Here is a 25,338-nt window from a genome sequence, read left to right as displayed (position 1 = left end):
GGAAATGTTGTCAAAGGCTTTCTCCGCATCTACGAAAATCAAGACTGCTTTTGTGTTAATGTTCACCTGCAGCTTTTCCAGAATGTTAATAATATTCCTCGTATTGTCCGATAGATGTCTTCCAGGGAGAAAGCCGGCCTGGTCTTTATGTATCACCTCTGCCAAAACTTTTTTCTTTTCTTTTTTTTATAAATTTTTTTTATTGGTTTTACAATTTTTTTTGAGACAATACAAACATAAAGAAAAGACATACAAACACGTATAAATTCATAACCTTTTTTTCATAAACCATGTTTCTCCGACTTCCCCATACCTCCCCTTTCTGCATCCCAATGTCCAAAAGTTTTTAGCAACTCTAAATATATCCATCAGTCCTCTTTCCTCTTAATCTTTCCTTCAGCTTAATCTTATGTCGCTGTAACCCTTTCTTGCTCAAAACCTCGACATTCTAACATTCAACAAGTTTATAATAGTCCTTAAGGTAGACTTTAAATTTCTTCCATTCTTCTTCCGCCGTCTCCTTTCCCTGGTCGCGAATTCTGCCAGTCATCTCAGCTAATGTCACATAGTCCATCACTTTCATCTGCCATTCTTCCAAGGTGGGTAGATCTTGTGTCTTCCAGTACTTTGCGATAAGTATTCTTGCTGCTGTTGTAGCATACATAAAGAAAGTTCTGTCCTTCTTTGACACCAATTGGCCGACAATGCCCAAGAGAAAGGCCTCTGGTTTCTTAGAAAAAGTGCATTTAAGTACCTTTTTCATTTCATTATATATCATTTCCCAGAAAGCCTTAATCTTCGGGCACGTCCACCAAAGGTGATAAAAAGTACCTTCAGTCTCTTTACACTTCCAACATTTATTATCAGGCAAATGATAAATTTTTGCTAGCTTGACTGGGGTCATGTACCACCTGTAGATCATTTTCATGATATTTTCCTTTAAGGCATTACATGCCGTAAATTTAATACCGGTGTTCCACAACCATTCCCAGTCAGCAAACATAATGTTATGGCCAATGTCCTGTGCCCACTTAATCATAGCCGATTTAACTGTTTCATCTTGTGTATTCCATTTCAGCAGCAAATTATACATTCTTGACAAGTTCTTAGTATTGGGTTCTAACAGTTCAGTCTCTAATTTAGATTTTTCCACCTGAAAGCCAATTTTCCTGTCCTGTTTAAAAATCTCCATTATTTGGTAATACTGAAGCCAGTCTTGTACTTTAGGTTTCAATTTCTCATGACTTTGTAGTTTCAATTTATCTCCTTCCTGTTCCAAGATTTCCCAATACTTCGGCCATCCGACCTCCATATTGAGTTTCTTCACTGCCTTAGCCTCCAAGGGTGACAACCATCTAGGCGTTTTATTTTCCAACAAATCTTTATATCTTATCCAAACATTAAACAATGCTTTTCTGACAATATGATTTTTAAAGGCCCCGTGCACCTTGATTTTATCATACCATAGATATGCATGCCAACCAAATGCATTATTAAAACCTTCCAAGTCCAAAATGTCTGTGTTCTCGAGGAGCATCCACTCTTTCAGCCAGCAAAACGCTGCTGCTTCATAGTACAATTTTAAGTCCGGCAGGGCAAATCCCCCTCTTTCTTTAGCATCTGTCAGTATTTTTAATTTAATTCTGGGCTTTTTGCCCTGCCAGACAAATTTCGAGAAAATCTGCCAAAACTTTTTTCAGTCTTCTAGCCAATATATCTGCAAAGATTTTATAATGCACGTTAAGTAGGGATATGGGGCGATAGTTCTTAAGTTGTGTCTTTTCAGACTCAGTTTTCGGTATAGGTGTGATATAAGCATCTTTCCACGTCTCCGGCTATTGGAGGGGAATTTCCAGCCGGTGGCAGAGGACAGATGGACTCCAGGAGACATAGGTGTAAAACCCAAACAAAAACGAAAGCTTTATTACTAAGCAAATAAACACAAACTCTGGTGGATGTTATTCCTGCAGGCAAGCAACAAAACTCAGCTTTTTTCCTTTATAGCAACGGTCACCTGCAGCCAATTAATCCCAGAAACTTCTTAAAGGTATACACACATGTTTCTGTGCCGAATGTCCTCTAACACCCCCTCTCGTTCAAACAGAAACAAATAGTATTTTAAACAGAACAGAACATATTTACATATCACACACAGCAACTCCCAACTTTGCTACCAGTCGTGTATGTTTTTCAAAGGTTAACGCTTTAGTGAATACATCCGCCACATTTTGTGCACTTTCACAATACTTCAGCATTATCTGGTTCTGTTTTACATTTTCAGCTACATTTTGATATTTAATTTCCAAATGCTTTGATTTGTTTCTGAACTGGTCAGATCCAGACAAGGTTATTACGGCTTGATTATCTTCCATAACTTGAATAGGATAATTACACTGTACGTTTATATCCTTGAGGATCTGAACATAAAATTTAACTTCATTACATAATTCCGATAATGCACAGTATTCGGCCTCAGTTGATGATGTGGCCACTATACTTTGTTTTTTGGATTTCCAACCTATTAAAGAATCTCCAAATTGAAAAACCATTCCAGAAATTGATTTTTTATCAGGCAGGTTGGCCCAATCGCTGTCAACGTAACACTGCAATTTTGTGGAACCTGAAGATGGTAATCTTAAACAATAATCAAGTGTTTGCTTTAGATACCGGAAAATGCGTTTTAAACCTTTCCAGGCATTTTCTGTAGGACAGCTTACTAGTCTGCTTAGTATTCCAACTGCATAACTCAAATCTGGTCTACTCCACAATGAAATGTATAATAAACTTCCAATTATTGAATGGTACATTTCAGGATTTACAGGTTCTGTGCATTCTCCTTCATTTTTGAAAAAACCTATTTCCATTGGGGTTTTTACTCCCTTGCAGTTTTGCATATTGTTTCTTTCAAGTAACTCCATTATTTTGTCTTTTTGACTCAACAAAAAACTCCCATCGTTTGTTCTTTGAATTTCTAAACCGAGATAATTTTTTACTGGCCCCAAATCTCTTACTTTAAATACCATTCTTAGTTGTTCTGCAAATTTTTCCACTTGCTTGTCACCTTTTGTAGAGTAAAGCAAATCATCAACATAACACAAACACAATTCTTGTTTATCACCCTTTCCTTTAGTGTACAAGCAGTTATCAGCTAAGCTTCTTTTAAAACCAAGATTTTTTAAAGCATTATCAAGACACTCGTTCCAATTTCTAGCTGACTGTTTGAGCCCATAAATTGCTTTGTTCAGCCTATATACATAATTCTGTTCTCCTGCCTCAAAACCTGGCGCTTGATTCATAAAAATCTCTTCTTGCAGATTTGCGTTAAGATAAGCTGTTTCAATATCAAAATGGTTTACCTTAAACCCACGTTGTGCTGCAAGAGCTAGCAATAAACGTACACTTTCACTCCTTGCAGTAGGAGAAAAAGTTTCATCAAAGCTTTCACCTTTTCTTTGAGTAAAGCCTTGTGCTACCAGTCTGGCTTTGTACTTAACATCACCATCTGCCAAGTGTTTTATTTTATACACCCATCTACAGCCCACTGCCTTTTTTCCTTCTGGCAATGGCTCAATGGTAAAGACATTGTGTTCTGCTAAGGATTTCATTTCTGCTTTCATTGCATTTTTCCATCTTACTATTTCCTGGTGTGGTAACTTTAAGACTTCCTCATAATCACGAGGTTCCTTTTTCACATCAACAGTTTTAACTTTTTGTATAGTAAACCTTTCTGGAGGTACCCCCTTATTGCTTCTTTGTGACCTTCTAACTTGAACACTCTCCCCCTCTGAACTATCTTCCCCTTCTGATTCATCCTGCTCAGGAGAAATTGGTTCAGCTTTAGGAGATTGTGTACTGGGATCCTCATCCCCTGAATCCTCATCACTGTCACTTTCAGAACCTTCTTTAATTTGTGGCTTTTCTTCCTCAGATTTCACAAATTTATCTGTATCATCAGAAGATAACACAACTTCTGAATTTCCATGTAAACGAACCCAACCATCTTGCTCACAAAACTCTGCATGTCTTGATATTACAACTCTGCCACGCCCTAGTGCAAAACGATACCCCTTTGACCAAGTTTGATAGCCAACAAACCTAAGTTTCTTTGCCTTGGGCTCTCCTTTCCTTCTCTGTCCTTTTGGGATGTGAACCCAAGCCCAGCAACCAAAAGTTTTAACATGGTCCAAAAAGGGTTTTTTTCCATAAAGCAAAAAATGAGGGGTGTTGTTAATGGTAGAATGAAACAATCTGTTCTGTATGTAGTTAGCACACAGAATTCCTTCCCCCCAATACTTCCTGGATAGGCCAGAATCACATAGCATTGAATCTAGCATTGTTTGTAAAGATCTTATCTTGCGTTCTGCAACTGAATTTTCTTCAGGCGAAAAAGGACACGATTTACGGTGACTAATACCACGCTTTTTCAACCAAACTTGGAGGGCTTCAGACATGAACTCGCCTCCACGGTCACTTTGCAACTGGGTAATTTTGTAGGGAAACTGCCTTTCTATATAGTTGACCCAATTCTTAATCAGTTGACCAGTTTCACTTTTATATTTTAACAGATATACCCAAGTATACCGGCTATAATCATCCACAAGAATCAAAAAAAACTTTGCTCCTCCCTCAGACTCTGCAAATGGCCCACAAAGGTCTGAATGTACTAAAGCAAATGGCCTCTTGCTTATTCTAGTACTTTCAGGATAAGACCCTCGCTTACTTTTAGACTCCTTGCAGGTATTGCAGTCTAGAAAAACTGAACATTTTTTCATTTTAATTCCCTTGCTTAATTCTGGCATTTTCGCAATACTGCGGAAATTGGCATGCCCCAAACGACGATGCCACAGATGCTGACACTCATCATGCAAGGCTCTATTATAGGCTTTAACACATGCCCCAGACTCACTTACTAGCTGGTCTTTCAAAACAAACAAACCATTTTGTAGCGACGCTGTAACCACTTTTCCAGCTTTCTCTATTCTACAGCCTGAACCAGAAAAGGTTACTTTAAATCCCTGCTTAACAAGACTTGTAACTGAAAGCAAATTATTTTCTAAACTTGGTACACATAAAACATTGGTAAACTTGGTACTTAAACAGTTGATATTCACATTACCCTTTCCAGCTGACTCATGCACTGTTCCATCAGCTAGTACCACATTTACAGATTTACAAGGCTGCTTTTCTACAAGGGTTTGTGCAGACTTGACAAAAATGTTTGTCGCTGCCGAGTCTAAAATCCAGTCTTGTCCAACGTCGTGACTGGTGCCTCGAACTGCTGCAGAAACATACTGGATTCGATTCTTCCTGTCTCCTCGCTTCCCAGCAAATGCAGGCCGCCCTTGTCTTGTATTTTCTCCCACAGACACAGTGCACTGTCGTACTAAATGCTTAGTTGACCCACAACGATAGCATCTTCTAACTGTGAACGCTGCTTCCTCTCTGTGGTCTACAACCTCTTTAGGATGCCGCTCCTCATCAGTTGCATATCTTTTACTGGACTGCCTCCCATTTCTGGAGTTACGGTGAGGGGTTGTGGCCTTCCTCTCATGGCGTCTTTCCTCCTCATCAAGCAAACGGCCAGTTAAGAAATGCATTGTTAATTGGCTTTCTGGGATTGCTTCCAGAGTCATCACTAAATTGTCCCATGACTCAGGAAGTGAAGACAGCACAATATAAACTTTTCTCTGTTCAGAAAAATGTTCCCCAAGTTCATTTAACTGTGAAAACAAATCACGCATTCTTTGAAGGTGTGTTGAAACACATTCACCCTCACTTAGTCTGGCTCGGTACAGAGCTCTCATTAGAGTAATTTTGCTGCCAGCAGTGTCTCTAATATGTATCGCTCTCAGTGCTTGCCAAATCTCACTTGCTGTTTCAAGGTCTCGCACATGAGATAACTGAGACTTCTCTAAACTCAAAATTAAATTGGCATAGGCTTTGTCCTCCAGCCTTTAGTCTGCTTCATCTACTTCTTCATCCTCCTCTTTTACAGGAGGGTTAACAATAACAGTCCAACATTGTTCTTTCTTTAAAAACGCCTGCATCTGTAAACTCCATGACATATAATTGGACTCTCCCAGTTTCTCTACTGGAAAATAGGAAGCTCCCCCTTGAGCTCCAGCTCCAAGTCCAGCCATGGCACCACCCAGCTTTCAGCTTTCCACTCAGTTCTTACTCACACGTGGCTTGAAGGAAAGTTCGGCTCCTGGTCCCAAACAGACACTCCCTGCCGATGCCTTCACACAGCCAGCTGCTTGAGAAACGCTGAGTTGCTTCCAGTCTCTGGGTTCTTTTCACGCTCTGTCTCTGCCCACTCAGGACTGGGGACTGGGCCCATAACCTATTGGAGGGGAATTTCCAGCCGGTGGCAGAGGACAGATGGACTCCAGGAGACATAGGTGTAAAACCCAAACAAAAACGAAAGCTTTATTACTAAGCAAATAAACACAAACTCTGGTGGATGTTATTCCTGCAGGCAAGCAACAAAACTCAGCTTTTTTCCTTTATAGCAACGGTCACCTGCAGCCAATTAATCCCAGAAACTTCTTAAAGGTATACACACATGTTTCTGTGCCGAATGTCCTCTAACACTGGCGCCTTTCCCCCCTCCATAATTTCATTGCAAACCTCCTTTAATGGTTGAATTAAATAGTCTTTCAAAGTTCTGTAATACTTGGATGTTAATCCATCAGGCCCTGGAGATTTGCCCAGTTGCATATTCTGAATCGCGCCTTCCACCTCTTGTTCAGTTATTTTGTAATTCAATAATACTTTGTTTTCTTGAGAATTTTTTTGTAATCCATTAGTTTTCAGAAACTGATCAATTTTCGACTCAATCTACGGCCCTTGTGTATAGAGTTGTTTAAAATATCTCTGGAAGCAGCTTCTAATCTCCTGTGGATTCTGAATATTCTTTCCATCCACTTCAAGATTGGTAACCGTGTTTAGTTTTTGTCTCTTCTTCAGCTGCCATGCTAACAGCTTCCCACATTTATTAGCTGATTCGAAGGTCTTTTGTCTCATCTGTTTAACTTTCCATTCAATGTCCTGATTTATCATTTTCATATATTGTACTTGATATGACTTAATTTCTCTCAAAATCTCTTGTGATTTTGGTTTAGCTCTAAGTTTTTTCTCTCCTTCTCTTCTTTTCTCCAAAATCTTCTCTTTTTTCTCATTTTGGGTTCTCCTTTTTATTGCATTTTGCTGAATCAAAAACCCTCTCATTACGGCTTTGCTTGCGTCCCAGATTGTTCTTTTTTCCACTGTGGTCTTCAGATTTATCTCAAAATAGTCTTTTATAATTTTTTGGGCCTTCTTGGTGATTTCTGGATCTCTAAACAAGGCGTCGTTCATCCTCCATCTGAAGGAACCAGTCAATGTTTGGTTTCATTTCCATTTTCACAGGATTATGGTCGGAGCAAGTTTTTGGGCAGATTTCCACTTTTCGGATCTTAGGAGCCATTCCTCTGGTTATCCAGATTTGGTCAATCCTTGTCCAAGTCTTTTGGGCTTCAGAAAAGAATGTCCCCTCTCTACCTAGGGGGTTCTTAGTTCTCCAGATGTCAATTAAGTCCATATTGTCTGTCATTTCAAAAAAAGTTTTCGGTAGTCTTCCGTCTTTTGTCACCACTTGTCTTTCTGACTTATCCATATTTGTCGATACCACTCCATTCATATCTCCAAACATAATGATGTTAAAGTCCAACAATGTCTCATGCAGTTTCTTATAAAATTCTGATTTCCCCTCATTTGGTGCATATATCCCTACTATCAAGAATTTCTCACCTTGAAATTGTATTTCAATAGCCACAAATCTTCCTTGGTCATCTTTAAAGACAAATTTAGGTGATAAACTTTCTTTTGCATAAATCACCACTCCTCTCTTTTTAACTTTGTCTGATGAAATAAATTCTTGTCCTAATCTTTTGTTAATTAATACTTTCCTGTGTGTTCTAGTCACATGGGCTTCTTGCAAACATATCAAGTCCAATTTTTCCTTTTTCAATAGATGAAAGATTCTTTTCCTCTTATCGGGGGAGTTCAAACCTCGAATGTTCCAACTTAGTACCTGCAGAGACATTGTATGGTTATTCTGCTTCTCCTCCGACTGCTCCCAGTGCTTGTTCTTGGTCTGTGGGTGGTATCACTTCTGGTTTGTCCAGTCCCAGTGGTAGCTTTGCTAGGTCCAAAACTCCTGGTTTTAATTTTGGTTCTTTTCCCTCTGCCTCTTTTTGTAGATCTTCCTCGTGATCCTTCAGGAATCTCACTTTATCCTCCTCTGATCTTATCTTCACCTTTTTCCCTCTGTAAGTAAAAGACAGCCCCTGGGGAAATTCCCAGCTGAAGATGACACTGTTTCTTCTTAACAAGTTCACCAGGTCTCCGTAGTTGGCTCTGAGGTCCAATAGATATTTTGGGATATCTTTAAAAATTTCTATCCTTGAATTCTCTATTTCCAATGATTTCTGGTAATGTAGGCCCAGTATTTTGTCCCTCTCTTCTTTAGATCTGAGTGTAATCAAACAATCTCTTACCTTGTTCTTTCTTCCCCCTTTATTCCCTTTGCCAAGTCTGAAGGCTGTCACTATCTTGAAATCTTTCTCTGGATCAAGGCCCCAGAATTCTTCAAATTCCTGTGTAAGAAAGTCACTCAGCTTGCCTTCTTCCAATTCCGGTACCGCCCTGATCCTTAAATTAGCCTGTTTATCTCTCAATTCGATTAAGGACAGTTGTGCCTTATGGTCTTCTAATTGTTTATTAATTGGCTGTAATTTTCCTTCTACCGCCAGCACCTTTTCTTTAGCTTTGTCGGCAATTTTCCTTGTCAATTTAGATTCCTGCAACAATCGATCAATGGCCTGAGTATTGGAGCTGATAGTTGTAGTATTTAAGTCAATTTTAGCTGACAATTTTTCCAAAGCTCCAAATATTTTGTCTAATGATGCATTTAGTGTCTCTTCAGAGCCCGTACTTTCTGCTCCAGGCTGCCCAGTATCTTCTTTTTCTAGGACAGGAGGCACTACTATTGATTGTCTTCGTTGCTGCAGTCTAGTTTTTATCCTTGAAGGCTGGGGTTTCTCCTGATCCATTACTTTATCTTTAGAATTCAAGGGCACTCACACAGTCAAATTTCTTTTCTGGTGAGAAAGTTTCCAGGCCAGCTGTAATGGAAAATCCCCAGCTATATCCCAGGCCTCCTCTAGGGGAGCACCTTGGCAACAATGTTACTTTCAGGGCAACTTTTTTCCAAAAGCAGTCCTGCCCTTTTTAACTTTCACTTTTTCAATAAAAGGCAACAGTTACAAAGAGTCCTTTCCAGTTCAAATGCAGAGTGTTCACAAACAGTTACAAATGTTTATAAACGGTGCAACACTTTCTTACTGTCTCTGGCAGACCAATATCAGGGATTAAGCAGTGGTCTTTTTCCTCACTTTCTTATCCTCAAGTCCAAAATTTCCTTCTCCCCCTCACTCTAAGAGGGAGTTCTTGTATCTGGCACTAAAATTTAACTCCTCTTAGTTCTGCTTCTCCAGCTCTAGCTTCAAAAGTCTTTGCTTTAATCCTGTTTACAAAACCGGAAGACGGACTTCCTTTTTGCGCCTTCCCGCTTCAGTGCCAAATTCAAGTTCGTTGCGTCGATCAAAGGCAAGCCAATCCTTTGATCTCCCGATTCTTAGAAAGTCTTACTCACGGGTTGTAGTTTGAAAGCCGAAATTTCAAAGGAAAAAGGTCAGCGCTCTCCGGCATCAGCTGTGCAGCTTCACTCCGCAGAAGTAGCGATCAACACTCAGCACCGCGCCACACACCCGTCTCGTTCCGGGACTCTTTGCCGAGTCCCTTCACCAAACGGGGGGGGGTGCAAAAGGTGCCCGCCGAGTCCCACGGTCGCAGGCTTCCCTTGCCTGCGGTTTTTGGAAGGGTCCCCCACTTCGCTGTAGCAGGGAGACCCGATTTCTGCAGAGCTTCTCCCTCCGACTTAGAGGGATTCCGCCATTGCCGATGGCGCCGCCTCCGGAAGTCTAACCTAAATCTTATTTTTAATAACTTCTCTTAACCATTATATTCTTTCCTAATCCCTTAAACTTTTATACCAGAGCCAAGCAGTTTCATTTCATACATCCATCTAGTATTCATCAATTATGTAGGATAATCCTAATAACATAAAATAAAAAAAGATAAAGAAAATCTTCATCCAACGTCCCTTCCCCCAGGTCCCGGGTTTGTCAGTCCATTTATCCCATTAAACTGGCACATTAACCTGGTGATCTTATATCCGAGGCTCTTAAATCTCTTCCACGTCCCTTCCACTGTTTTTCTTCATATTTTCTTTTCACTCGTGTGATCTCCAATTTAATAATGCTTTTACCTCCTTCCAACAAAAAGGTCCCTTTTCCACAGTCCAAACTGAGCTCCATGTAGTACTTAAAAGCATGTTTCAAAGCCCCTCCAAACTTTGGAATCCCCATATCTCCAAGCCTCTCACAGTCCACTACCAGACTCCGAAAGTCCATATGTCCCTGCTCAGGGGGGTCAATCCAACCCCCCATTTCCAGTCCAATCCAAACTTCTTCTTTCCGAGTCTGATTTTTTCGAAAGCCAGTTGCCAATTCCAAAGATTCATGTTCCTGCACGGCCGCAACCTCCGTCTGTGGCTCCATTTCTGACTCCCAAGATTCAGCAGAATCCTCTTCTTTCATCTGTTCTAACAAGGCACAATCTTGGTATAAATCCTGGGTAAACTCCATACTTTTTTCTACTGCCTGTCCAAGATTTCCCACAGTCTGCTTAAGATTCCCAACCAAGTCAGTCATCAAATTCATTCCCTCATGGAATTCTTCCAGTAGAGCATTTGTTTTGAGAAAAGCGCACAACAACATTTCTGAGTACATTGTCCTTCAAGGTCACCATTCAATTCCCACAGGTTATACTGTAACGGCTGGAAAATCCCTAGTTACAGTTTCACTATCTCCCCCTAGAGGGAAAACTTCTGTTACAAATCCAGCCCCAAAGTTTCTTTTACTTTTAGACACTTTGTCAATCGTTGTTATTTTTAAGTTGCAAAAAGAAACAGTGGAATCGCAGCTTTTTTTCCCTCTTCTTTTAACTATCTGTCAAACAGCTTCTGTCCTGGTCAATGAGCTTCAAACGTCAGTCCTGACACCCCGCTCCCTGGGTCAGGAGGGTGGAAAATTACTTTGTTTTAAACTTACTTCTGCAGGATAAAACAGTCCAAAGAAAGCACCCCCTTCGGCTCCTGCTGCCGAAGGGGGGGGGGTCAGCTATTTTAGATGATGAAATCCACTCCTTTAAAATGATTTTCAAAACTCTAGTTTACTTTGTCTTTGCTTTGTTCAAATTACAAAAAAATGGAAGGTTGACTTCCTGTTACTCCTTCCCGTTTCAGTACCAAATTGTAATGCATTTTTGAGTCCAATTCCTTTCTTTTTCCAGTTCCTTAAATTGTGGTTCGATTTTCCCGAGTTTAGGTGGTTGTTTTTAGAATCCAAATTGTCCAAGAAGAAGGCAGCACTCTCCGGCAGCGGCTGTGCGGCTTCGCTCCACGGAAATAGCGGTAGACTCTCAGCACCGCGCCACTTCCCCCTCTTCGCTTCGGAGCCCGTTATTGGGCTCCTTTGCGGGTTGGGGGGGGCGCTAAGGGTGCCCACCGAGTCCCAAGGTCACAGGCTTCATCCGCCTGTGATTTCTAAAGGGTCCCCGCTTCGCCGTAGCGGGAAAGACCCGTTTCGCGCGGAGCTTGTCCCTCCGTTTCAGAGGGAGTCCGCCATTGCCGGTGGCGCCACCCCGGAAGTGCTCCCGCCTGGCTGTTGCCTTGGTTCACCACCAGCCAGGCTTCCCCGTTTCCCGAAGTCTGGGGTTCCTCTGCCTCTGCCTGCTGGGTGGCCCCAACCATTCCCTGTGTGCTGGTCCCGGGGGGAGGTTACAGTGAGGTGTGGTCAGAGTCCGGTCCTGGGTCGAGGCTCTGGAGACTGTCCACCCAAGGGCGAAGCGGGGTCCAAAGCGAGGGGCCGGGCAAGGTCTAGAACTCTGGAAGAACAGGTCTGGGTTCTGGCAGAAACAGGTTTCCAACGATGTTGCTCCCGCAACCTGGGACCGGGCTGACTGGCCTTTATCTTCTCTGAGGCCAGGGGCGGTCCCGGCCCACAGGTGACCCGCCTCTCCTGGCCTTAAGGCGAGCACTCCTCCTGAGAGAACCCAGTTCCCTCCGCCTCTCTGCCCTGAGCCTCTGCAGCTCAGGAGAGGCTGGAGGATTACTGGACCCAGGGGGAGGCTCACCTTCCCCTGACAGGGCTGGGAGAGGTGCACCTGTAGGCAATTGGTCCTCAATCACCTCCGGAGCCAGAGTGGATTCATCTGGTGTCTGCTCCTGAGGATCCGGCACAGGTGCAGGCGCTTCAGATTCAAGGCCCTGCCCCAGCTCAGCCGGCCTTGGAGGTGGGGACTCCTTGCAGGCATGTCTTAAGCTTTAAGACCATGGGCCTCCAACCATTTGGGCCATATGACCAAGTAAGGCAACTGTCCAACTGCAGCAGCCCCATTTCCTTTGTAAAAGACGATGAGGAAACAAAAAGGTGAAGAAATAAGAAAGCACAGATTTTTGAAGAACAATTCAGTGGTGCATCCCGGGGTATCAGCCCATGTGTAGTTCAGAATCTGCAGTTTGATTGCACCCAAATGGCAAAAAATGCAGAGTGAGGATCCGGCACAGGTGCAGGCGCTTCAGATTCAAGGCCCTGCCCCGGCTCAGCCGGCCTTGGAGGCGGGGACTCCTGTGCAGGCTGGGATTCCTCCGGTTCAGTCTCTGAATCAGATTCCCAGGCCATCGCACCCTGCCAGTTACGACGCTCCGGACACACTCTGGCAAAGTGCCCCGTTTTCTGACAGAAAAAACATCTCTTGGCAGCTTGCCAGTCTTTCTTCTCTTTGCCACCCGGCCGTTGAGCTTTCGAACCTTCCTGCGCATGGGCTGAGTCTATTTCCATGGGCTCGGCTGTTGTTGACCTTCGGAAGCAGCTGCCAGCATTTCAGGAATGTGGTTACCATGGAAACTCCTTGCCCTCTTTCCTTTCCCGCAGTCTGGCTTCCTGCCTCAGCCCCACCGCAAGAGCAGCCTTCGTTAACTCATCCATATCCTTTGGACGGGGGGCCCTAGCAAGCTCATCCTTAACTTCGGCGTTCAGTCCAGCCTTAAACAAAGCTTGCACAGGCTCTGATTCCAAATCCCATCCCAGTTTGTGCACAAGCATAGCGTATTCTGACCAGTAACTACGCACCGTAGATTTGCCTTGCTTCAAAGCCAAAAGCTCCTCCTGCGTCTTGTCAATTAAACTTTGATCTGCGTAGATAAAGTCCATCGCTTGCCAAACCATGGGCAGACTTCGATGCGCTTCATTATTAGAGGCAATTAACGGCCTGACCCAACTTTTAGCCCCCCCCCCACCCCTGACAGGAGCCTAATTATGTGAGCAACTTTCTGAGCATCGTTGGCAAACTGAGCTGCTTCAAGCTCCAAAAAAGATTTCATCTCCGTCTTAAAATCACAATAAGCCTCCGGATCGCCATTAAACTTTTCCACCCACGCACCTTTGCCCCTCGCCAGTAGCCCACCTGTGGCTCCACCTTGAGCAGCCCTGCATTCCTCCAGACGCGACTGCAGGTCCAGTCCGGCATTCCGCTTACACAGCTCAGAAAGCTCCTCCTCCATTTTCTGCTTTTAGTTCCTCTCTCTAGCTTTCAGCAGAAGAGTCGAGTCATGCTGTAAGGAGTGGATGCTGCCAAAGCTAGCAGAGATAACGCTCCAGGCTCACAGCCATTTCTGTTCTGAAGATTTATTGCCAAAAGTTCAAAGCAGTTACAAGAGTTCAAAAAAGCACGTCCATGCCTAGCTCAGTCAGATGACTCGACTGGCGATCTCTTACTCCTCCTCCCCCAACAGGCCCATCTCCGCAGTGCACGCCTCCTGCTTCCTCTGTTCTGTGAGTAGCTAGTTCCGGGCACTGGCTCTCCCCCCTCCCTATTTCCTCCTCGGAGTCGGATGAGAGACTGCTGGTGAGCTCTTTAGGCTCTCTGTAATTGCCTCTCTCCCCCCTCGGCTCTTTGGCAGCTTCCAAATCCGTGACAGGCGGCTTCCAACAAAATCTTAAAATACAATAGTTCGTCAAACATTAAAAGCTTCCCTAAACTTAATGTTTTCCCTGGCTGGTATGTTGCATTGAATTTGATTGATAGCAATGGGCCTGGTGTGACATATTATCAAATAACATTGGACAACATTGCTTTTCACATATTTCTGTTCCCTCATTAAAATGGAAGCAAAGAACTAAAGGTAAAGGTAAAGGACTCCTGGATGGTTAAGTCTAATGAAATTTGACTATGGGGTGCTCATCTTCGTTTTTAGGCCTTCCACTGAAGGAACTCCATCCCTTCGCACTGTAGCCCTCGCAGGAGAGGATCCTCTCGGTGTTTATTGTGGGCTTTATCCTGCTGCATGGGTCCTCCTACCACCTCAAGAGAGCTCAGCTTTCACAGTGGCAGAAGTGGCTCTTTTCAGGTGTAGCCTATCAGAAGGCAGAAGAGGTGCATTTCCCAGATACACTCAGTAGAGGACCAGACCTCCTTGGACAGAGACCTTTTCCATGGCACAGGAGCATCCTGGATAAAGCCTATTTGCACAGACATCTTTAACGCCTGCTTGGCCTTGTCCGTTAATAGCGCAGTTTACTTTGCTACTGTTTACTTTGCTAAGGAAGCCTCCTACTTGAAGAACTATGCCAAGGAAGCCAACGACAAACTGTTTGGTGTTGATGGGTCACTATTGGAGAGGTAGCTCAAAGCTTAGGTGGTGTACCCCCAGATTTTTGAAGAACAATTCAGTGGTGCATCCCGGGGTATCAGCCCACGTGTAGTTCAGATTCTGCAGTTTGATTGCACCCACAAGGCAGAAAATGCATCGTGCTCTGTGTCAGAGCTGGCCCACACCTCCTTGCAGGCATGTCTTAAGCTTTAAGACCATGGGCCTCCAACCATTTGGGCCATATGACCAAGTAAGGCAACTGTCCAACTGCAGCAGCCCCATTTCCTTTGTAAAAGACGATGAGGAAACAAAAAGGTGAAGAAATAAGAAAGCACAGATTTTTGAAGAACAATTCAGTGGTGCATCCCGGGGTATCAGCCCATGTGTAGTTCAGAATCTGCAGTTTGATTGCACCCAAATGGCAAAAAATGCAGAGTGCTCTGTCTCGGAGCTGGAAAATCAATAAAAAAAATTGAAACCCCCCCAGAAACATTGAAAATCTCATTTTCTTTAGGAAAACAAGGAGAACAGGGGATTAACCTCATGCTCTGAAAAGGCTGCAAAACAAAGATCATACATAAATTGTGCCTAAGGAAGGTTCTAAACAGCTGAGGGGTGTAGGTTGGTCCTGCTGCTAGTACCCTTCTGGCTTTTAAGAGCCGCAAAACTGCCGCAACAACCGCAACAAACGAGGGTTGTTTAAAAGATAGGGAATATAGAATGCAAAATGGTTGACAATTCAGACTGCCTGCTCTGGTCCAGTCCTGTACTGACAGTACCTTCCCAGAGTATGATATTGTGATGTTTCCTACATCTCAGCCGTTCAAACAGTGGCTTGGGTGGGTGGCACCAGTCGCAGATAAAGTGCCTTTGCCCGTGCAAGTGGGAGTTGGCCCCCTTCACACCTTTTGGACTTGGGAGCTTTCAGTGTGTTAAAAGGTCATTGTCCGCCTAGTCATAGGAGGAAGGATGGAGGGAGTATTAAGGTTCTGCTTGCCCTCTGATGGTCAGATGACTTTCTGTTGAAATTTAGACTTTGAACCCAATTGAAATATACTCAGAGTCGAGAGTGGATTTCATGCTCTTTATTCAGCTCATGGTGGTGAGGAGGGAATGGAAGTCCCCTCAAAGTATCTGCTTTATATACATTATTTACACAATGGGCTGCACGTGATTGGCTAATTCCGGAATTCTCCTGTAGGCCAGTCAGGTTGTGGATTCACTTCTATCTGGAGCTGGATTGGGTGGCTCCTGCCAACCAATCATACTGCTGCATTGTTCTAGGACCAATCAGACTGCTGCATTCTGAATCCTATTGTTCTAGGACCAATCAGACTGCTGCATTCTGAATCCTATTGTTCTAGGACCAATCAGACTGCTGCAGCTTGGATCCTATTCAACTCAGTACATAACCACAGTTCAAGAAGGACACTGACAAACTGGAACGTGTCCAGAGGAGGGCAACCAAAATGGTCAAAGGCCTGGAAACGATGCCTTAGGAGGAACGGCTAAGGGAGCTGGGCATGTTTAGCCTGGAGAAGAGGAGGTTAAGGGGTGATATGATAGCCATGCTCAAATATATAAAAGGATGTCACATAGAGGAGGGAGAAAGGTTGTTTTCTGCTGCTCCAGAGAAGCGGACACGGAGCAATGGATCCAAACTACAAGAAAGAAGATTCCACCTAAACATTAGGAAGAACTTCCTGACAGTAAGAGCTGTTCGACAGTGGAATTTGCTGCCAAGGAGTGTGGTGGAGTCTCCTGCTTTGGAGGTCTTTAAGCAGAGGCTTGACAACCATATGTCAGGAGTGCTCTGATGGTGTTTCCTGCTTGGCAGGGGGTTGGACTCGATGGCCCTTGTGGTCTCTTCCAACTCTATGATTCTATGATTCTATAACACCCCTCCCCTCTAAGTTCCAGTCCTGTCCGGGAGGTTGCATTCATAGTCCTCAAGGTACGCCGGCGGCCTACGTGTGCGTTGCAGCCTGGGGTGTTCCCTGGTCCGGGGTTCAGGTTCTGGCTTGTGTTCCAATGAAGCTGGCTGTGATGGGGCCGTTTGGTCTGGCGCAACCGGCTCGCTCAGTCGTGGTTCTGGTTCCGGTGTCCTTTCGGCCTCGCGTGTCCTCTCTGTATTTACTGATTCTGCCTCTCCTGCTGGCCCCTCCTGTTCTATGGGCCTCACTGCCCCACTGTTCCCTTGGGACTCCTCTGACCTGTCCTCCTCCTGGGTTTCTCCCGGCAATCGTCGCCGTATCTGGTCGCAGTGGCGGCGCCAGCATTGCCCCCATCCGTTAGCACCTCGTACGACACGGGGCCAGCGACCCTGGTGACTGTGGCGGGTACCCATGCTGGGCCTGCCCCAAAATTGTTGCGTACACTGGGTCCTGGGCCACGAAGGTCTGGGGGTTCCTGCCTTCCCCCACCACTACCTCATCCTGAGCTCTATCGGGGTGAAGGCGGTCCAATCTGATTGCCAGGCGCCGACCCATTAGTAGTTCAGCGGGATTCCGGCCAGTCGTTGAGCTGGGGGTGCTGTGCTGTGCTAGGAGGAATGTGGCAAGGCGGTACTCCCAATCCCCTTGCGTCATGCGGCAGAGGGTGTCCTTGGTGGTCCGCACCATGCGTTCTGCTTGGCCATTGGTGGCAGGGTGGAATGGCGCCAAACGGAGGTGGCGTATGGCGTTCTGCGCTGTGAAGGTTTGGAATTCTCCTGACGTAAATGCGGTCCCGTTGTCTGAGACGAGAGTGTCAGGGAGCCCGTGGGTTGCAAACAGCCTGCGTAGTACCCGGATGGCTGCGGACGTGGAAGTGGATGGTACCAGTGTGACTTCCAACCATTTGGTGTAGGAGTCCACCAATATGAAGAATGTTTTCCCCTGAAAGGGGCCAGCGAAGTCCACATGCAGGCATGACCATGGTAATCGGGCAGACTCCCATGACTGGACTGGGGCCCTTGGGGGATCTGGACAGGATTCTTGGCAGGCCTGGCAGTGTTTGACCCAGGCCTCTATCTCTCCGTCGATCTCCGGCCACCACAAATAACTCCTGGCAAGGGCCTTCATTCTCACTACCCCTGGGTGTGTCTCATGTAGGGCTCTGAGGACCCTTTTTCGGAGGGGCTGGGGAACAACGACCCTGCTTCCCCATAACAGGCACCCCTTGTGGGCAGACAGTTCATGTTTGTGGGTTGTGTAGCCGGCGAATTCTGGCCCAGGGCTGCTGCTGGGCCATCCCCTCCACACCCAGTCCAGGACCCGGGAGAGGACCCTATCTTTCTTGGAATGGTGTGCAACTTCTTGTGCCTGAATGGGGCGGTCGGGAAGCAGCTCCAGGCTCATAACCTCTTGTGCAGGTGCTTGGCCTGCTGAGGGCATCCGCATGACCCATCGCCTTCCCAGGGCGGTGAATCAGTGCATACTGGTAGCTGGCAAGGAAAATTGACCACCTGAGGACGCGAGGAGACAGCACTTGGGGGGGTCTGCTTTTGGGGGCAAACAAGCCAAGCAATGGCTTGTGGTCAGTCACCACGGTAATCCAAGAAATCATGGAATTTTTTTACTCCCTTCACGATTGCCAAACCCTCCTTGTCGATTTGTGCGTAGTTCCGCTCGGTTGCGTTGAGTGTCTGGGAAAAGTATGCCACCGGTACCTCTCTTCCATCCGGGAGTTGGTGTCCCAGGACAGCACCAATGCCATAGGGCGAGGCGTCGCATGCTAGCACCACCGGCAGCCTCTCGTCGAAGTGTGCCAAGACCGCGTTTGAGACAAGCAAGTCCTTGACTGCCTGGAATGCGGCCTCCTGGCGCTGGCCCCACACCCAAGGAGCCCGCTTGTCCAGGAGTCTCTGTAGGGGCTCCGCTACCGCCGCCTTGTGGGGAAGGAAGGAATGGTAAAAGTTCAATAGTCCCAAGAAGGCCTGAAGTTCAGTCTTGCTCTTGGGCGCTGGGGCATCACAAATGGCCCGTACCTTGTCCCCAGTTGGGTGGACCCCTTCTGCGTCCACCATAAATCCCAGAAAGTCCACCTGAGGCACTCCTAGTAGACATTTTTCCCGCTTCACCTTGAGACCCGCCGTCTGGAAACGCTGCAGAACGGTGCGGAGGCGGTCCTCAAACTCCTCTGGTGTGAGCCCAGCAATCAACACATCATCGAAGAAGGGGGTGACGCCAGGAATCCCTTTAAGGAGCAAGTCCATTAGATTCTGGAATATTCCTGGTGCCACGCTGACACCGAATTGCAGCCGCTTTACCCTGAACGCTCCTCTGTGCGTCACAGTCGTCTGTGCCTCTGCTGTTGCAGCTGTTGATATGCTTGGGCCAAGTCCAGCTTGCCAAAATTTTTTGACCCAGCCAGGGTGGCAAGGACATGGCTGACCACTGGCACTGGGTATGCGTGGGCCGTGAGGGCCTTGTTTATGGTACATTTGTAGTCTGCGCAGATGCAGACCGAACCATTGGGCTTGACGGGTGTGACGATTGGGGTTTCCCAGGGGGCATTAGGCACCGGCTCCAGCACTCCTTGCTCCACGAGCCGGTCCAATTCCTCGTCTATACGGGGTTTCAGGGCGAACGGGACCCAGCGGGCCTTGAGCCTGACAGGTCGTACTGCGGGGTCAAGCTGTAGAGCAATGGGGGGGGGCATATACTGTCCCAATTTCCCATCGAAAACCCCCGGAAATTCCTTGCAGATGGCGTCCACGTCCACTTGTAAGCTAGTGTGGTTCACCCCGGTGACGGCTAGCCCCAGTGGTCCAAACCATGCCAATCCCAGTAAGCTAATGTAGGGGCCCTTGACCACAAGCAAGTCCAGTTGCCGCGTCCACCCTCGATATTGCACCCTGAAGGTCCCCACCCCCATTGTGGGGACCTTACGTTTCTGGAAGTCCCGTAGGGTGAATGGGGCCGGCATGAGTTTGGGACCCCCAGTAGGACACAGTTTCTTTAAGGTCCTTGCCGAGATTAAGGATAGAGTTGAACCCGTGTCAAGCTCCATGCGGCATGGGGCCCCCTCTATCTGTACCTCTATATAAATTTTCTCTACGTTGAGGTGGGGCAACTGGTATACCTGGAAGTCTGTGAGCTCTGTCGAGTTGCCTTGGTGCGTTGGGCCCTGGGACATGGGGCTCTTAGATTGGTCATCTGATGCCTGGCGTCGGGTGGGCCGAGCCCGACACACCCGGGCGATATGTCCCAATTTTCCGCACTGCCTGCACTCTGCGTTGCGGAAACGGCAGGTCCTCCTCTCGTGACTCTCCCCGCAGCTTGCGCAGTTCCCTCCTTCTCGTCGAGGCAGCTGTGGTCTGTGTGCTGCTTGAGTGCGCTGCTGTACTCGGTGCACCTCCTCCCTGTCAGATCCTGAGTCGTCGGTGAGGTCTTCGTGGTGGACCCTCGGTTGGGACAGCAGGCTTGGTTCGTGCCTCTTGCGTCGACCTCTCGGCAGCTTCTGTTGCCAGGGCCTCCTCCAGGGCGACCTGGAACGTTAGGTCCTTCTTAGTGTAGAGGCGTCGTTGCAGCTTCTCATCCTTCAGGCCACTGAAGCATGTTCTCCAATTCTGAGAAGTTGCAGAACCGGGCAGCTTGGCGGAGAGGTCACAAACCCAGTTATGGTTTCCCCAGGGGCTTGCCGCTTTGCGTAGAAGGCATTTCGACGAGCCACCACTGAGGGCTACGGCGAAAAGTACCCCTTCAGCCGTTCCATTATTGTTTTGTATGGAACAGTAGCGACGTCTTCAGGCGCAAGGAGAGCCCGGGCGATTTCAAACGTCTCCTCTCCGCAGACACTGAAGAATATCGCCCTCTTCTTGGCATCTTCTTCGTCGGTGACCCCTTTGGCTTCTAGGAGGCAGGTGAAACGGGAGGCATACGCTTCCCAGTCTCCGGATGCTGGGTTGAACGGCGAGAAGCTGCTGTTGGTTGCCATTCTTAGTTCCTTGGGTCCCGGAGCTGAAGCCTGGATACACGGTGCGAGGCAGCGGTGCGGCAGGTGGCGGTGCCGCGGTGCTGTGTGTGGTGGTCAGCTCAGCGGGATCCCATCCTTGTCGCCAGTGAAATATACTCAGAGTCGAGAGTGGATTTCATGCTCTTTATTCAGCTCATGGTGGTGAGGAGGGAATGGAAGTCCCCTCAAAGTATCTGCTTTATATACATTATTTACACAATGGGCTGCACGTGATTGGCTAATTCCGGAATTCTCCTGTAGGCCAATCGGGTTGTGTGTTCACTTCTATCTGGAGCTGGATTGGGTGGCTCCTGCCAACCAATCATACTGCTGCATTGTTCTAGGACCAATCAGACTGCTGCATTCTGAATCCTATTGTTCTAGGACCAATCAGACTGCTGCATTTTGGAGCCTATTGTTCTAGGACCAATCAGACTGCTGCATTTTGGATCCTATTCAGCTCAGTACATAGCACCACTTTTCACCTTTCTAGAGGCAAGGGACCTATTAGGATTATCCGCCTCTGGAGGCTGGTGTATCTAATGGGTTTCCAGGTAACGCTGAGGTTTTTTTCTGTGATATGACTGGCACTCCTATCAAAGCCCTGGCCAGCCTCTGGAACATCTGAATGGCTCAGGCTTTTGACATGATCACTTCTGAGCATCCTCTCCCACTTGACTCCTTGGTATACTGCAGAACTTAGGGAAAGGAAACAAGTTGAAAGATGGAGGAAAGATCTGGCTGCATACAACTGAACAGTGGTGTGGGCTCATCATTAAGCATACATAGTGGTACTGAAGATAGCAGTATACTCAGCTGCAAGTGATCGCTAATGAAGAAGAAAGACAGTCCGACTCAAGGAGGTGGTGGAACCAATGGTAGCTATGTGTAAGCACTGTGACTTGTTTGCAAAGCATTTTGAGGATAAAACCACTTGCATCCGCTGGGATCTTGACTCTGCTGTTATAGCAGATGAGTCTCATGGGTGTCCAGAGCACTGTCTAGTCCTGTTGTTTTGGATAATTTTCAGATAGTAAGGCTTGAGGATGTGGACAAGGTGTTTGTATTAGTCAGGGCAACGACTTGTGCTTCGGACTCTTGCCCTTCTTGGCTGATAAAAAGTAGCGGGGGGGGGGGTGGTGGTAATTGACTGGGCCAGGAAGAGTGTTCCTATTTCCATCTGAAATGCAGGACGGCATAACATTCTGATCCAAGTTTCATTCAGAAAACATTATCCATAATATCAGCAGCAGGCTGCTGCAGTCAAATTGGCCAGTCAGAATGGAAAATCCTATTTTAACAAAACCAATAAAAGAGAGCGGCAGTACTATTTTCTTGTTTCCCTTGTTCAACTACAATTCCATAAAACAGTGGATTTGCAGGTTCTCATTAATAAAAAATAAATAAAGGGTGTGAGGGGTGGGTGGGATCGATGTGCCTATACTTCTTAATTCCACCCCTGGGCCTTTTCTATACTGAAAATAGTGTTAATTTGTTCCCCTTCCACTGCTGTAAATATTGCTCCCTTAGAAAATAAGTGATTTATTTGACTGGAACAAAATCCATCTTGTGTCTCCAAGTGGTTTAGGGTTGTATGATCTATGTCTGGATTGGCCCACTTAATGCTATTTATTGCTCTATGAATGATATTAAGATGGATTTCTTAAGTCTGGTGGAATTACTTTTTCTTCTTTTGTGCAATTTTTACTTGCCATAGCAAACAAGACTTTGTCCATGTACCCATATAAAATAACTATTATCGTTCTTTTCCTCTGCATTTTTAAAGCATAAATATTATTGGCTTTGAGGCAACAATGACAGAATGTGCTGACATCAGAAAAATGCCAGCTCCAGCCCAACCAGAAGTAAAATGTATAGGGCATATTGAGAGATGGGTGGCAAAGCTGTGCATATGCTTTGTCCTCCCCGGCAGTATATATTGTGGGAGAGTAGCTAGAGGAAGCAGAGAAAAGCTCCAACCAATATTATTTTTTCTATTTATTTTTTTTTAATTTTGGAGTTTGCTTGTTTATTTTAAATTCAATTTGTAAAGGTCCCTTTAGAAACGAAAAGATACAAACACAAGTTAAGCACACAGTTTGCTTTTAGTTCAACACTTTCTTCATCCATCAATTTTACCCAAAATCACAAAAGTAATATTACAAAGCTTTCACAGTGCACGTTTACATATTCTGCATATACATCTATTCACTCTTCAAACAATGCATTTCCATTGAATTTGGCTTCAAAAACAACAACACATCAGGCTGGAAATATATAATGTTTTAAACCAATGTGTTTTTCCTCTTAAAAAAAGAAAATATATTACTTGGAAAGAAGCCCATAGTGCACTAATTCCCAAACAAGACACGGACATAAGGCAGGTGAAAAATTATAGGCCAATCTCGCTCCTAAATAATGATTACAAATTATTTGCCAGTATATTGGCCAATAGACTTAAAAATGTATTTGGAGAGGAGATTGGAAAGAACCAAACTGGATTTCTACCTGGTAGACAGATGAAGGACAATGTTAGAAATATAATTGATATGGCGGGTGCCGGGGCATTTTTCTGACGGCTTGTTGCACTGAGCGGGGCTGCAGCCGTCGGGGCGGCCGCCTACGGGGCTCACGATTTCCGTCGCAGCGACCGAGATGACGACTTGAAAGAGCTCTACGAGATGGCCAACAAATACCACTTCCTCCACAGCCTGGCCCTCCTGGCTGTGCCCCACTGCCGCTATCCCATGATGGCCGGCAGCATCCTCTCTCTGGGCATGGGGATGTTCTCTGGCGTCCTGTATTACCACGCCGTGACAGGGGACCCGATCCTGACCAAGGCAGCCCCGTATGGTGGTTCCCTCCTCATCCTCGGCTGGATCGCCATGGCCCCTTGACACCCCGTTCTCTCCCCATGTGGCCCCCATCTCCCAACGCCAGGGCAGCCAGCCCCGCCCCTCCCTCCTCCCTTAGGCTAGCCAGAAGGGAGCCCTAGGAGAGGAGAGATTTCCAAATGTCAGAGTGGGATCCCTTGAGGTCTTTAGCCCACCCCAAATGCGTCTCTATCCTGCATCTTGGAATTCCCCGAATGCTGAATCCCTTTTAAAAAAGCCAAGATCCTCCCCCTCCCCCCAAAAAATTGCAACCAGATTTGAGTTTGCGATGGAGGCTTCGAAATGCAATGTCTGATCGGTGCTTTTCAATTGCTGTTTTTTAACTTAATAAATGATGAGAGTGATTTCACTTTTTAAAAAACCCACGCACCTTTTTTTCCTGTGAATAAATTTATTCCGTGTGGGGGGGGGGAGAGAAAGAAATATAATTGATATAATGGAATATCTGGACTCCAGGAGAGACAAACAAGCCGCCCTAATGTTTCTGGATGCTGAAATTTTTTTTGATAATGTGTCTTGGCATTTTATGAAAAGAAATTTAGAATTTATGGATATCGGTGAAAAACGTTTAAATGGTATTCGGGCTATTTATTTGGAACAATATGCTAAATTGATAGTTAATAATAACTTCACAGACAAAATTGAGATAACAAAGGGAACCAGACAGGGGTGCCCGCTATCGCCATTGTTATTTATAACAATACTAGAGGTCCTGTTGAGGAAAACAGAAGCAACAAAAGAAATAAAGGGGATTGGTGTAGGCTCAAAAGAATATAAGTATATATAAGAATGAAATTATCAGTGATGGGTAGATTCTCAACTATCAAAATGAACGTGTTACTGAGACTGCTGTTTTGATTTCAGACAATTCTTTTTTTTTTTTTTTGCATTTTAAAAATTTTTATTGGTATTCCCATATATATACATTATATCCATGTTTAGTACATCTCATGCTTTTGGACTTCCTTCAACGTCCTTGACATTCATTCGTATTTGTTTCTTTGTAACGCATTCCAGTCTTTCATACTGCCATTAATACCACCCTTCATACATTGTTTCCAATAAGCAATACTTATTAGTGCTTTACAGTGCCTCTTTAAATCCTACTAGCGTTGTATTTACTAAACATTTATTCTCCAGATAATCCGTGAATTTTCCCCAGTCATCTATAAATTTTTGATCCTTCATATATCTAATTTTCCCTGTTAATTTGTCTAACTCCGCATATTCCGTCAATTTTAATCTCCACTCTACTATCGTTGGGCCTTCTTCCTGCTTCCACTTCTGCGCTACCACGATTCTGGCTGCTGTAACCGCATACTGGAAGATTTTACAGTCCTTTCTTTTGATATCTTTTCCCACCATGCCTAATAAAAAGGCCTCGGGCTTCTTTACGAAAGTATAGCTTAATATCTTTTTGATTTCGTTATAAACTTCATCCCAGAAGCTTTTAACCTTCCCGCATTCCCACCATAAGTGATAAAACGTCCCTTCTTTCTGTCTGCATTTCCAACATTTGTTGTCTGTTTTATACATCTTAGCTAGTTTTACGGGTGTTATATACCATCTATATAACATTTTTAACATATTTTCCCTTAGTAACACGCATGCTGTAAATTTTATATTCACTCTCCACAATTTTTCCCAATTCTCCAATTGAATATCATAGCCGAGGTCCTTTGCCCACTG

At 45.5% G+C, this 25,338-nt stretch overlaps 1 long non-coding RNA gene and 1 pseudogene across 2 annotated transcripts in view; one reads left to right on the top strand and one right to left on the bottom strand.

Annotated features, from left to right (window-relative positions):
- The window catches only part of LOC310697719, a 606,556-nt gene that overhangs the window by 207,170 nt on the left and 374,048 nt on the right, over positions 1 to 25,338 (bottom strand). The window lies entirely within an intron of this gene.
- On the top strand, positions 23,305 to 23,951 carry LOC310697858 (transmembrane protein 256 homolog; annotated as a pseudogene). The gene has a single exon. The product of its transcript is annotated as a transmembrane protein 256 homolog (transcript).

This window comes from Podarcis liolepis (genome assembly GCF_965112155.1).
Source record: "Podarcis liolepis genome assembly, chromosome: W".
Lineage (NCBI taxonomy): Eukaryota > Metazoa > Chordata > Lepidosauria > Squamata > Lacertidae > Podarcis > Podarcis liolepis.
Note: the sequence above shows the minus strand (reverse complement) of the source record. Positions and strands in the feature narration are given on the sequence as shown.